Genomic DNA, 13,076 nt, shown 5'->3' with positions numbered 1-13,076 from the left:
CACAACTGCAAGGGAGGCTGGGAAATGTAATCCAGCTGGGCATCCATGTGCCTAGCAAGAAGAGAATAAATTGGTGAGAAATGGCAGACACGATCACTGACCCAGGGAGATTAGGTGATTGCCCAAGTGCCTGCACCCAGTTAGTGGACAGATAGAACTATAAGCCTTTTGCCCACCATTTTTTTCCTTTTACCTCTGGTTGATTCCAACCAGACTGTGACAGGTCTCAAATGTCATGCTTATGAGTCTGATATTCTGCAGGATCCATCTCCTTTCCTCACAGTGTCAGTAGAGTAAGTCCTTGGAACCCCTCTTAAATTCAGTTTATGCTACGATGCTGGATGGAACTTTCTGGCCAAAGCCAATGACCCAGGGAGTTCACAGTCCTCACTGTCAATGACCCTCTCTTTTAAGCAGAGCCAGCTACACTCACACTTAACCCATATGGCCCCTTGGCACATATTTAAAAATAATAACAGCCCTCTTCTTCAACTTTACTTTACTGTCATACCCCAGAGCCGTGTCTGAAAACCCATACATATCTATATTGACAATGGTGTGAAGGGCGTGCCTGGAGTTAGGTAAAACTCAACCTGTGGATTGTAATCATGACTCCTAGTGGGAGTGGAGGGAAAGAACAATGGAGCAGGCTGACATCTATGATGATCAGAGACATTTTGTAGTCATCTCTGAGGAATCTGGACTTGTTTCTGTGACTTGCAACTATCCATAGGCTGATAAGTGTTGAAGCGCTTTCCTTTTGAACACAGTATCAGCACCGAGCACAGCTTATTTAAGTATTAAAATAGAATAAAATGAGAGGAGACAGGTTTATCTAAGTGAATTTTGTTCCTAACTTTTAAATGCTAACCCATATTTTTCAAACTCAGTTTTGTAGTAGACTTGGGTTTAAGCTGGCCACATATGTAGAAATTGCCATTTTTTTTTTAAACAGCAATCACAATCATTCATTGTTTCAAATAATTGCAAGAACTTGTTTATTGGGAGAATTTCTTTAATGGCTCTGCACTGTTCTCTTCCCTCAAATTAAAAAAAAAAAAAGTCCTTTATCCTTGATGAAGATAGCACTTTTTAAAATCATTATTCTGCCCCTTGTCCATTCTGTAGCTTTTCATAAGAGAGACGGCTTATTTCTTTTATAATTAGGTTGGAAATAAACAGGGCATGTGTTGTTTAAATTACTGAAAATCACCTAATACTGTATTTCCAATATTTTTACTGCAAGTATACATTAGTAGCAGTTACCTTTCATTTGAACTCTACAAAGTAAAGTGACACTCTAGATATTTTTGCCAATAATTTCCAGTTATGTTCAGCAAACCTCCCTCCAAATGCAGATCTCAGTCTCATTTAGGAAACTGCTGAAAATATGTGTCTAATCACCAAGAAGCCAACCATTTATCAGGATAATCCTTCCAAACTCATCAACTTTAATGGTATCCAGATGGCTTTTCTGGAGAGGCCTCATTAGTTAAAAAAAAAAGAAAGAAAGAAAGAAAGAAAGAAAGAAAGAAAGAAAGAAAGAAAGAAAGAAAGAAAGAAAGAAAGAAAGAAAGAAATGAAAAGAAAGAAAGAAAAATACCCACAAAATTTCAATGTACTATGGCTTGACTTACATAGTCAAAATATAATCAGAGTTCCCGTCTTCTTGTTTAATAGCCATTTTCTGCCCATATACTGCCTTGAAAAATAGTCAAACAAATGCAAGGAAGATAAATATCAAGCGTAAACAAACTAACGCCAAAGGGGATAGGTTGTGTGCATAAAAATGAGTAACATCAGAGCTGCAGATTAAGAAACTGAATATGTTGGTGTTTAGAATGGTTCCCAATTGAATTGATAATGTTCCATTTAAGAAAAGAAATGTTTTCAAATCACTCCACTGACTGGAAGTCTGAATCAAAGTCAGAAATTAATAAAAAGATGCAGACACAGACCCCTAATCGTAAATAACAGAGATGATTTGTATGCTTTTAAAACCTGCAAGGCCTGGGCGGGGGGGGGGGGTTGGCGGGGAGGAGGAACCTAATAAAATGCAAGAAGAAATGTTTAAAAAAATAGAAATGAATGTGTTTGGTTGAAATGCTATTGTCGTAGGTATTCTTGTGACACAATGACTTGTTTTCTGGAAAAGTAATTCTCCAATTGAGCCAGGCAAGCATTGTATTCATTGTAAAGTTGTATATTTAGACCTATAGTCTGAAGGGCTTGCTAAGCTCAGTGCTACGCCAGGCTCATTAGAGTACAAGGACAAAGCTCGATCATATTACTGCTTAGACACTACTCAGAACTTCGGGGTAGTTTTCAGTGGCTTCAAGTACTTAGATTGTTAGCAGTGTAGGAAATGGAAAAAATATTGAATGGGTGAGGTGTATACATCAAACATGTAGGAATGTATAGACTGAGATAAGGATCCCAGTCGAACATCCTGTTATGGTGAAGTCGGTGCAGAACAATTCCAGGGTAAACACAGACTCCTACTCAAAAGAGCTGCAATGCACAGGTTGCAAAAATTAGAGCAGTCTGAGTCTCATTCAAGATCAAATGCTTCTTTTCTAGACTTAATATCAGGAACAGGGCTCTGCTATGGGTGGCATAAAAATAGAGCAACATAATCACAGCCATGAAATCTTCAGTGTAGAGACAGAAATAGTAAGGGAAACGTGTCTAAATTCAGGTCTGTTTTGACAACAGTATGGCATCATTGTACAAGTGTTTCCTTCCAATTGTGACCAACTCAGCGTTTAGGGTGACATACTTGTGCTTTGTGGGAAGTTGCTATCAGGATGGGGGTGGGTGGCACTAGCTAGGTGAAGGTAGAAAGGAGGAAGTGTGGTCAGAGGAAGAATGGGAGAAGTCAGGTAAGGATTATAGGCAGCCAAAAAAATTTACCTCTGCTTTTTGATAATTCAATTTATCTTTTATGTATTTATCTTTGGAATAAATAATACCAGTATGTAGGGGAAAATTGAAAGGTACAAGAGGCAATCCAGTGAAAAGTTGATCTCCCTCTTACCCACCTACCACATTCCCCTTCCAGTAGATGTTTGCATACATAAGTGCAGTCAGTCAATTTCAATCCACCATATTAAAGAAAGCAGCCCCCCACCTCAAGCCCTCCCCAACTCGAAATCTTCTTCCCTTCAGGCAGTTCTTCACTCCATACCCCTCCCCAGCAGGTCTATTAATCTCAGGGTCCTTGATACACGACCTGCCGACACCGTGATGACCCAGGCGTTTTTCTTTCTCTCTCTCTTTCTTTCTTTCTTTCTTTCTTTCTTTCTTTCTTTCTTTCTTTTTTTTTTTTAAGGAGTAGGGTTATTACTTAACGATAATGACTTATTGTACACAGTGTCGTCTGCTGATGTTTAAAAGATAAGAAGACATTTGTCTGGGCGGGCGCCTGAGGCCCTCGGAGGACGCTGGGAGACCCTGCCAAAACGTTTCCAAACTGAATAGTCATTGGGCTGCCAGATAATTCAGAAACTATTTGTATGAGCTGTTTATCAAATTATTAACCGCACAGATGTTGTTTGGCTGAAGAGCAGCTGAATCCCCTCTCTGGCAGCCGCGGAGACAAAGGTCTCCAGGAATAATTGGAGATGTGCATGGAATATTAAATTAATTTACTGCTCTTAATTCTTATGCAAATTCTGACCTCGGATGGCGCCTATCAATTACCCCGCGCGCTGTGAAAGCGAAGGCGACAGTTTCTTTTCTTCTCTTTGCTTTTTTTTTTTTTTTTTTTTTAAGGAACTCGAAAAAGGAAATATTTGCAATAAGCAGGCGATAGGAGCACTGCGTAACTGGAATTATTTAATTGAATCTCCAAGTTTTCAGGGATGTCCGTAGAGGATAAAACCCCAGGACGCAGGGGAGAAGGCGGGAGAGGTGCAGAGCGCGGAGGAATTTGTGGGTTTGACCGTACACCAGCAGAAGGCGGAAAACCACAGCAATGAGCAGGGACCCGGATAGCAAATAATGCATTGGCTTGCAGGCAGGCAGTCGCTGGCCTTAGTGATTCCGAGAGTTGAGCGTTAGCGCCGGGCTCCTTTGTGGCCCGCAATTCGGTGTCCACACCGGGCGTTTGGCAAACCCGGGTGAGACTTGGAACCGCCTTTGCTCTGCTTTCCTCGACCGCAACCTGTACGGTCTCCTTCTGCGCTCGGGATTCCCTTTACTTATCTTTTAAGTGTTTTAATCTGTCTTTACGATCACCCCTCCCCTCCCCCCAAAATTATTCTTTGAAACCAAAATTCCACAACGCTGCGCGAGCAAGTTCAACTCCTACGGAAATCCCGGGTAGGCCGAAATGCGATGTAATGGTCTCCTGCGTGGAGAAGTGACACCCACTCTTTCTTCAGAATTGCGCAAACGTTCAGGCTTTGTCCGCGCTTGTGGCTTAAATTCTGTGCGGTTTCTACGCCCCGGTGGTGGGGTCTCTGAGTCTTTCATCATCCTTTTAATAAGGAAAACCAAATCGGGCGCATAATGTCATCAGCCCCGGCTCGACCTCGCCGGGACCTCGGCAGCCCGCTGATGTCGCCAGCGGCCCCGGGCGCAGTCACGACGCGCCGCCTTTCAGCTCCTCACGGCCCCCACAAAAGCCAGACAACAATATCAATTAATCATGCAGCCGGCAAACAAGGAGATTTATCCCGCGACAAACAGCCCCACCGAGAGCGTCTGAATGGGTGTGATTAGCATGTGAAAAGGCGAGCAAAACTCCGCGGTTCAACAGCTAAAGAGCAATTTGATGGGGCTGGGATGGGGAAATTACTTGATTAGCGTCCATCGGAGGAGAGCACGGTAACTGCCCCTCGGCCGGGAATCCAACAAGGGAACAAACGCTCTGGTAAACTAGGCGACGTGGAGGGAGAGGAGGCGAGGGAGTGGCGCGGGGGCCCGCACGGCCGGGAGACGATCAGGGATGGGGCGGGAATAGTGGGCCAAGGGGAGGCCGCACTCGCCACCGACAGAGACCAGGGCCGAAGCACACGGGAGCTGCGACGACCGGTTCTCGCCGCCCTCACCTCGGGCTCCCAGGCCGCGACAGCGCGGACGCAAGGCTCCCCACGCAGTGCTGGACGCCGATTTTGAACGCGCTGCCCCGGCTCTGGTCTGAGAAAGAGGTGCGTGCGGAGGGAAAGGCCCACCCGCGAGATCCTGAGAGCCCCCTTTGGGGACCCCGGGGCGCAGCCAGCCGCCGCAGCAGCCTCTGCCTGCTCTAGGGCTACGTCCCGGGTCAGTGTCTCGATGCCGGCGCGCGGCGGTCCCACCCGTAACTCTGAGGTTCCATTCTTGCCTGCAGAGAATCCTGGAGCCGGTCAAGACGCGTTTTCCGGGTCCCCGGTTTTTATCCCCCTTTTCCTGCTCCTGGAAGAGTGGCGGCATTAAGGCGTGGCGTTTGACAAGAAAAGGGTTCCCTTGCTTGCGCCCTCACAGGGAAGCTAAGGAAAGTTGGGAGAGAACGCCCTGAGTGCGGGCGGCTGGGGCAAAGAGGGGCGCTGGGTGGGGACGCCAGGGCCCTGGGGTAGGGGCCTGAACGGAGCAGGCGCCAGGACTCTTCCTGGGCTTGGGTGGGCAGCCCAAGGCCTGTCTTGGATCTAAAGACGCCGGGCCAGCGCCGGCGGCGTGGGAAACTGCGCCCCGCAGCCACCTCCCAGCCCCAGAAGGTAGCTTCAAAGGCCCGAGGCACAACCTGGCCCAGGGTTGGTTTGGACGCACACACCTGGGGCTCGCGGACGGCGCTTTTATTTGCTGGGGAGGAGTGAAGGACTATACGGCAAGGCGCGGCGCAGCTCCTGGTCGTCAGGGCAAGGCCAAGTGGAAGGTGCAGGCACGCTCAGAGCCCATCACGCCATCTGGGGCGGGCACCCGAGCTTTCTCAACTCCTGACACTGCCCCCGAGCTGAAGTCTGCGCCAAACCCAGCAAGAAGGAATTTGGTTTCTCACTCGACGCGCCCGTCACCTTCCCTCTGGATGCACGTCCACAAACCCCTGCTCCCTGGCTCCTCCCAGTGCCCGGGAAGAGAAAACGCTCCCACCCAGTCCCCAAAGGCCCAGACTAACTCCCTCTGAGGCTCGGGATCCAGTTCCTGCCTCGAACCGGGGTGCACAGATCAGTTCCTGGGACGCGCCTCTCAATTTCCCTGAGGGAGAGAGAATCTAATTCGGCCATCGTGAAGTACATTAACACAAGTGTAATAAAGACTTCAAAGGACAGATTCGCCAAGGCCCGGCCGTTTTAAATTCACTCATCTCCTTGGTACGAATGAAAACAAGCTCCAAGGAGTCAAATCTTGTTTTACGTAAAAGTGAGGGAGGATGGATCGCCCCCACCGAGCTGAACAATTGTCACCCAGTTGAACTGTCTATTAAACCGCAGCTCGTGGCCAGTTTCAAAAAGCTTAATTCTTTTTGAAATGTCTCTAGAGGCGGGTGTGCAGCGAACTCGAGCTCGTCCCTCTCCCTTTCTCCTTCGCCCTCTTTCTGTCCCTCTGGACTCCTTGCTGAAGCCACAGTGAGACTCCCTTCTCTTTCCTTCCCAGCTCGGACCCCAGGAGCCACAGCTCCCGACCTGGCGCGGGTGCTGAGGTCAGAGGGGGCCGCGGTGGCCGGCTGGTCTACAGCGCGCGCAGGTAAACGCGGCCGGCGGCAGTGGCACGCCCCAGGTGGGAACCCAAGACCCGCGAACCTGGAGAGCGCACACCCCAACTGCGAACCGCAGACCCTCGGATGTCTCCCCCGTCAAAGCCCTGCAGGCAGCTCGGCGACACCCACACAAATTTGTGCCTTTCGCACCCGCCCATCTCTCTCTCTCTCTCTCTCCTCATCCCCCAACTCGCAGTGTGTCCCGAAGCGCTTTCTCTGAGCGGCTGGGGCTGTGCGTTTTAATCCCAAAGCCAGGTGGATGAACCATTGCTAAATTGGCGGGCGGAGGGGCGGGTGGCAGGAAACTGGATGGTAAATGCCTTTGCCTGCGGGGTGGCAGAGCTGTTCCTACCAATAGCGACAGCTCAGGGCTGGCTTTGTAGTTATTTTTACAAGTTCTGCCCGGTGCCCATCACATTGCCCTGAAAAGCAAAAGAGGCCGCAGCAATTTATTCCAATGGGCGGTTTTTAAGAAGCTGGCAATTTGAACCGGCTGGGTGTTATTTAGTGCAATATGAAATCAAATGATCCTATTTCTCAAATAACAGTGTCTGTGAGGAGAAGTGAATCCTCTGAAAGGGTAATTGTCTGCTGATAGTGTTTCCCATTATACCCGATCTTGGCCTAAATGGTGTTCGGCAGCAGAGCTGAGAGCGAGGGGTGAAATCAATGCGCGAACTCGCCCTCGGGAGGCAGGGAAAAGGCAGCAGCGCTCGAGTCGGCAGGTTGAGTGAACAATGCCACCCAATGCGCCACCGGTTTCGACGTCATTTTGCAGATGTCCGACATTAGTAAACAGGAGTGATCTTGCGGATGAAAGAAAGCTAACTCTTCCTCCTGTTACAACTTTGGGAGTCGTTAGAAACTGAAGATGGCCATCGCCCTCACATTATCCTGGTGCCGTTTAGTCAGACTGCAGATGGCAATAATCTGGGAAATAAAACCTAGCTTGGCGCCCCTCATCACAACACATTAATACTGTGAACTCAGGGTCCCTCCTTCCAAGGGCACATTTCTGGAACCCGAATTTAATTCCAGGGGAAGGTATTGTGTCCATGAGGCATCTGTTATTCACACGGTAGGTAGCACCTTTTGGAGAAAGAAGTTGGCCCTGTGCTTTAAAATTGTCCTCCATGGGCCCAGCAACTGTTTTTGGTGGAAACCAGATAAAGGGGTGCAGCTTGTATCTGATAGAGGCACGGAGGAGGAGCAAATTTCAGGAATGTTTTAAGAACAGGGACAAAAGCGGTGGTCGGTGGTAATCTCCCGTCTGGCTTTGGGGTGTGTCAGTGTGCTGGGGTCCAGTGCCAGCATGCACACTGGCAATGTCCTGGGCTACCTCTCTGCAGAATTATTCCCAGATACAGAGGCGGTGGCAGGCAGCATCCTTGCCTATGAAACTTTTTACTTAGTATTCAGGCACCTTGAGTGGGTGGCCTCCTTAGAACATGTGGGCCTGGACTGGCCTGGACAGAGTGGAGATCCACCGGAACAAAGCCACCCATGGTAAAGACACACTCAGGCCAAAGGATGAGAGAAGGCTTCTGGGTGTGTTTCCTCCACCCCACCCCACCACACCCTTCAAACTTTTTTCCTAAGGACCATTTTGTGTGTTCTGAATATCCTGGGTTTGTAGGTACAGCCTACCTATACCAGCTGTTAATTTGAGGAATTTCAGGCTAAGAGTCCTAGAACAAACTTGTGGTTTGTTTCTGCTCTCACTAGGCAATCTCATTTTCATAGTCTTTTGGATGTTTTGTGCGTGTGTATATATATATATATATATATATATTATCCCCCAGTACTGTGACCTTTGTTTACAAGTCTATGTGGATGTAAGTGATTTCCCCCTCTGCTTGGCACTACTTCCAAATTTTTAAAGAAGACTAAGAATAGTGATTCCTGCATATCCGTGGAACCTGGCCTAGGAAGCTTCTATCCCTTCCTCTTCCTCGGAGACAGGATCTGCCACCGCACCTCAGAGGGACGTTCTGCCATCGCACGTGAACCCGAAAAAACCGGACACCAGACACACCCTTCCTGGAGCTCTTTCGGGCCTCTAGTTGAAGGGCAGCAGGTAGCCTGGGTTCAGCCTGCGGCATCCCCTCTAGGATTCATCACCTGGCTGAAAATTGATCCAGCACCGGTCCTTCTGAGGGCCCAGAGCAGACCTTGGACACCCCACCATCGGAGCCCTGATCGGGCGTTTTCATTTCTCACCCTCCTGCTCCGCGTCTGAACAGCCCTGAGTGGTTTCCTTCTGAAGACATCCTCGACTCTCGAAGGCCTGCCCTCCCTGCGATGAACACGAAGCCCTTCGATGAGACTACGAAGAGGCGACGCTCCCTCTGGCCCACTGAGGGGCTGCTCGGGCTCCCCCTCCAATACTGCTGTCCTCCGCGCAGACTGGGCGCTCCGCATTGCAGCAAGGGCAGCCGCCTACCTCCCTCGCGCAGGAGCTGCGCCAGGGCTGCAGGGGCTGTGCTGGCAGCCGGCCCCTTTACCCACGCGGGCCCACGCGGGGCGTTCGCCTCCGAACCTAAGCTCACACTTCCAGTGGAAGGGCTGGCCACATCTGAACCTGCCCACGATTCTTTAAGGAGAAGAAAGTGACAGCAAGGAGTCCCTCCAGTAACCTCAAAGGGGCTTAGATAGGATTCCCGCGCCTCCTCCCCAATAAATCAAGCTGGGAACCCCAGAGGCTGTCAGCGTCTGTCCACTTTCCAGAGGCTTCAGGCTCTTGCTGGCTTTATACTCCCTCTCTCCTTCTGGACGTGCCCGAACCCTAGGCTGGCGTGGACAGCGCCTGGCAATGGACAGGACTGGGGTCCGCGGCTGGAGAGGAGAAGGGGCTTTAGGGGCTGAACCTGGCCGCCACCTTCTCGCCTGCAGAGAAATCCTCTCCAAGTTCAGGCGCGCGGGGTGGGGGACGGGCGGAGACCCAGCTGGGCCAGGCCTCGCGCCCCTCTTCCCAGGGGTTTCGGGGTCCCAGGGACTCCCTAAACCGCTGTGGCAGAGGGACAGGGGATTTCAGAAAGAGATCTTCCCTTGGGGCCATTGCCTGGCCGCTCCGCGCCTTTGCCAGGGGAACAGCCGGCCGCTTACCCAACCTCTTCCGCTCAGACCCGCGCTGCCTGGTGCCAGCACCACCCCCTTCGGCTCTTCCAGTCACCCTTTCCCCCAACCCCAAACCCCTACCCCGCCGCCTCCCCTCCCTAGTCCCACTGACCTTGAGACGGCGCGGACCCGCGGCTGGCCGAGCCTGCTAGGCACTGAGCGAAGGGAGAGCGCGGATCGCACTCAGCGGAGACCCGCAGGCTTGGCGGCATCGGCCCTGGCGGGCGAGGGAGCTCAGAGCTCCCCTCCCCCACGCCTCATAATTTAATCACACGCGATATTAAATTATCAAGCCGCTCATTAATCGTCATGAGAGTTACTGGGACTCAGCACGCCGCTGCGTGTTTTGACAGCCCAGATCCGTTCGCGGGGTTGGGGTGTGTCTGGGTTGGGGGATGGGGGGTGTCGGAGCACTCTCTCGAGGAACGCTGTGAGCCCCACGCGGGCTGATGGGGCTCTTGCCTGGAAAAAGATTAGAAAAAGCGCAGTCTGGGCTTCCGAGTTTGGTCGAGGGTTTGTCAAAAGCCCAAAGGCATCCCTCCTGGCCCCTTTTCTTAATATTTGGATTTTGATCACGATGATTAAGACAGTCAGCAGCGGATCAATCAGCAGCATCTTAATTTGCAGTTTTTCCGGCGGGTGAATTTGATCTGAATCTGTGCATCTTCATTACCTACTGTGGACGGTGTGAAATTATTGCGTTTGAAATACAGATGAAATCGTATCACTGAAGTCATTTCAAAGGACAACTGTCCCCCAATTCAAAGGGGTTTTCTTGCCTTTTGCATACCGTAGATGTCAAGAAAGGAACACGAGGGTGTTTTTTTTTTCTTAATTCAATCCTTAATTTGAGGCTTTCTTTTTAAAACTAATCTATGGGTTTCACTCTAAAGTCTTAGAAACTGATTGTATTTTCTAGGTTTTTTTTCCCCCTTTCCCTCTGTCTACTAGATGGATTAAAAAAATGAATATGCCAATTGAATGAAAGTTAGTAGGAAGTTGTCTTAGTGACCCATAGGAGGCTAATTAGTTCTCAGCATTCAGAATCTAACGCACCAGCATAAAATAAACAAAAGAAAGAGCATCTCCTGCCTTGGAGGGGGTAATGTAGATATGAATCTGTCAACCAACATATTTTTTTAAACATTCAGCTTGAAATTTGTCTTTGAGACAAATGTAATTCCCAAATTAAATCTTTTCTCATCTTAGCAGAAGCCAAGGCTCGGTGTAACAAGAGGCCAGTTTCTGTAGGAAATAGCTGTGGATTCAGTCAAGTTGGAAAGTAATGTTTTCCAAACAAATTGCACATGAAGTCAAATTATTTCCCCTAAAAAATATAACATAAAAATATATGTCAAGCTAAAATAAATTCAAAATCCTTAGTACCTAAATTGCATTTTACCTTCTCCACCAGAAAAGTATGATCAATTTAGTAAGCAAATAAGTACATACATCCTGACCCTGTGGTTACATTTTATCACAGAAAATTATCATATTATTACTGGTGTCCAAGACCATTCTTGAGATATTCTGTCTCCTATTAATCTGTTGTCTGTATTTTTCTACCCTACTCACAGCACACAAAGAGATAGGTATCAAAACCCCAACACACACACACACACACACACCAAGAACTAGGTGAATATCATAAATCCTAAAGAAGCTAGTGAGTGGAGGGGTGAGAGGCTATAAGACATATAATTTTCTTTTTTAAATAAGCCAATGGAAAAAAAATATCTTATCCAGGTTTTATCCAGGCTGTCTGTGCCTATGTACACTCTGCAATGATAGAACATCTGTTGTCTGGTCAGAGAGATCACTTTATATCCCAGGAACCCTTTCTTGTTAAAGGCCACTGGCAACTGTCTGATAAAAATCATATCTGAAGACTTTGTTTTAAAACCGTAGACTTTCAGGGTTCCTGGGTGGCTCAGTCTGACTTTGGATCAGGTCATGATCTCACAGCCTGTGAGTTCAAGGCCCACATTGGGCTCTGTGCTGACAGCTCACAGCCTGGAGTGCACTTAGGATTCTGTGTCTCTCTCTCTATGCAACACCCTGCCCTGCCACTTCTCACGCTGTCTCTTTCTCCCTCAAAAATAAATAAACATTAAAAAAAAAATTTTTTTAAACCAGAGACTTTCAACATAACCTGATCATCCAGACAGTGTGGAATGATTAACTAGGCAATTGTCTACTTCTGAAATGTAGAATGTGGATCAAGGCTACATGAGAAGCTTGCAAGAAACTTTAAAACACAATATTTTGTTGAATGAGCCATTAAAATTGAGAAAAATTAAATTGTTCCATTCATTTGCCTGTTTTTCTTCCAGCTAACTGCTTTTGCAATCATCTGTTTGACTCTCACAGGAATGCTAGAGGTATGATTGTGGAATGGGAATTTAGTCTTTCCAGCTCATGACTGGGAGAAATTATACAACTTATTCATGATGCAGAACATTAAGCAAGAACCCAGATTCCTTGACTCCTAGTCCAGTGCTCTTTCCAACCAATATATGCTTAATGTAGGTAATATATACTTAAAATTTTCCCTTTGATAAGCCCTCACCCCAGATCATAATAAAGTCAAGCACTTGATTATTCTGAACCTCTTTCAGAATGTAACAAATATGGGAAGTACTCTTGACTTGGTGGGGGGAGGAGTCAGCTTAGCCTCTAGTTTTAGCTCTGACCTTGGACACATTAGTCTATAATTTCAGTTGGGTTTCCCATAAACTGACTTTGAGACAAAGATTTGAGGGCAAGTAAATTTTTCAGGACATGATCTCAGGAAACAGCACAGTAGGGAGAGCAGGAAAGAGAAACGGTGAAAGGAAGGCAGTAATAAGAGAGAGTTACCAAGCAAGTTACCATTATCTGCGACTGAAACTTAATCCTGCTAAAGGAGCTCTGGGAAGCTTTTGTCAATCCAACTCATGTCAATTATTGGCTGGGAACTACGGAGGTGGGGGGGGGCATAGGGGGTGTTAATTTCACACAGCTGCAGACCTATCGCAAGAAGCACAGCAGACCCTGATTCCAGAGAAAGCCCTGAGGCAAAGGGTTGCACCTGCTGGTAGCTGGATGGCTGGCCAGTGTACATGGAAATGGTGAGTGCCATTATATTTTCCAAAAATGTCCATAACTACATCTCCCAGCCCATATGTTCTGTAGCGTAGCCTTCCACTCTTCCATAAAAAGATGGAATCTATTTCTCCACCCTCTTGAGTCTGAGTGAGCCCCATGACTGCTTTGACCAATAGAACATAGTACATACCAATGG

The sequence above is a fragment of the Hyaena hyaena genome, unplaced genomic scaffold, assembly GCF_003009895.1.
Source record: "Hyaena hyaena isolate Hyena2069 unplaced genomic scaffold, ASM300989v1 scaffold_1103, whole genome shotgun sequence".
In the NCBI taxonomy this organism is placed as follows: domain Eukaryota; kingdom Metazoa; phylum Chordata; class Mammalia; order Carnivora; family Hyaenidae; genus Hyaena; species Hyaena hyaena.
This window is presented reverse-complemented; position numbering follows the sequence as displayed.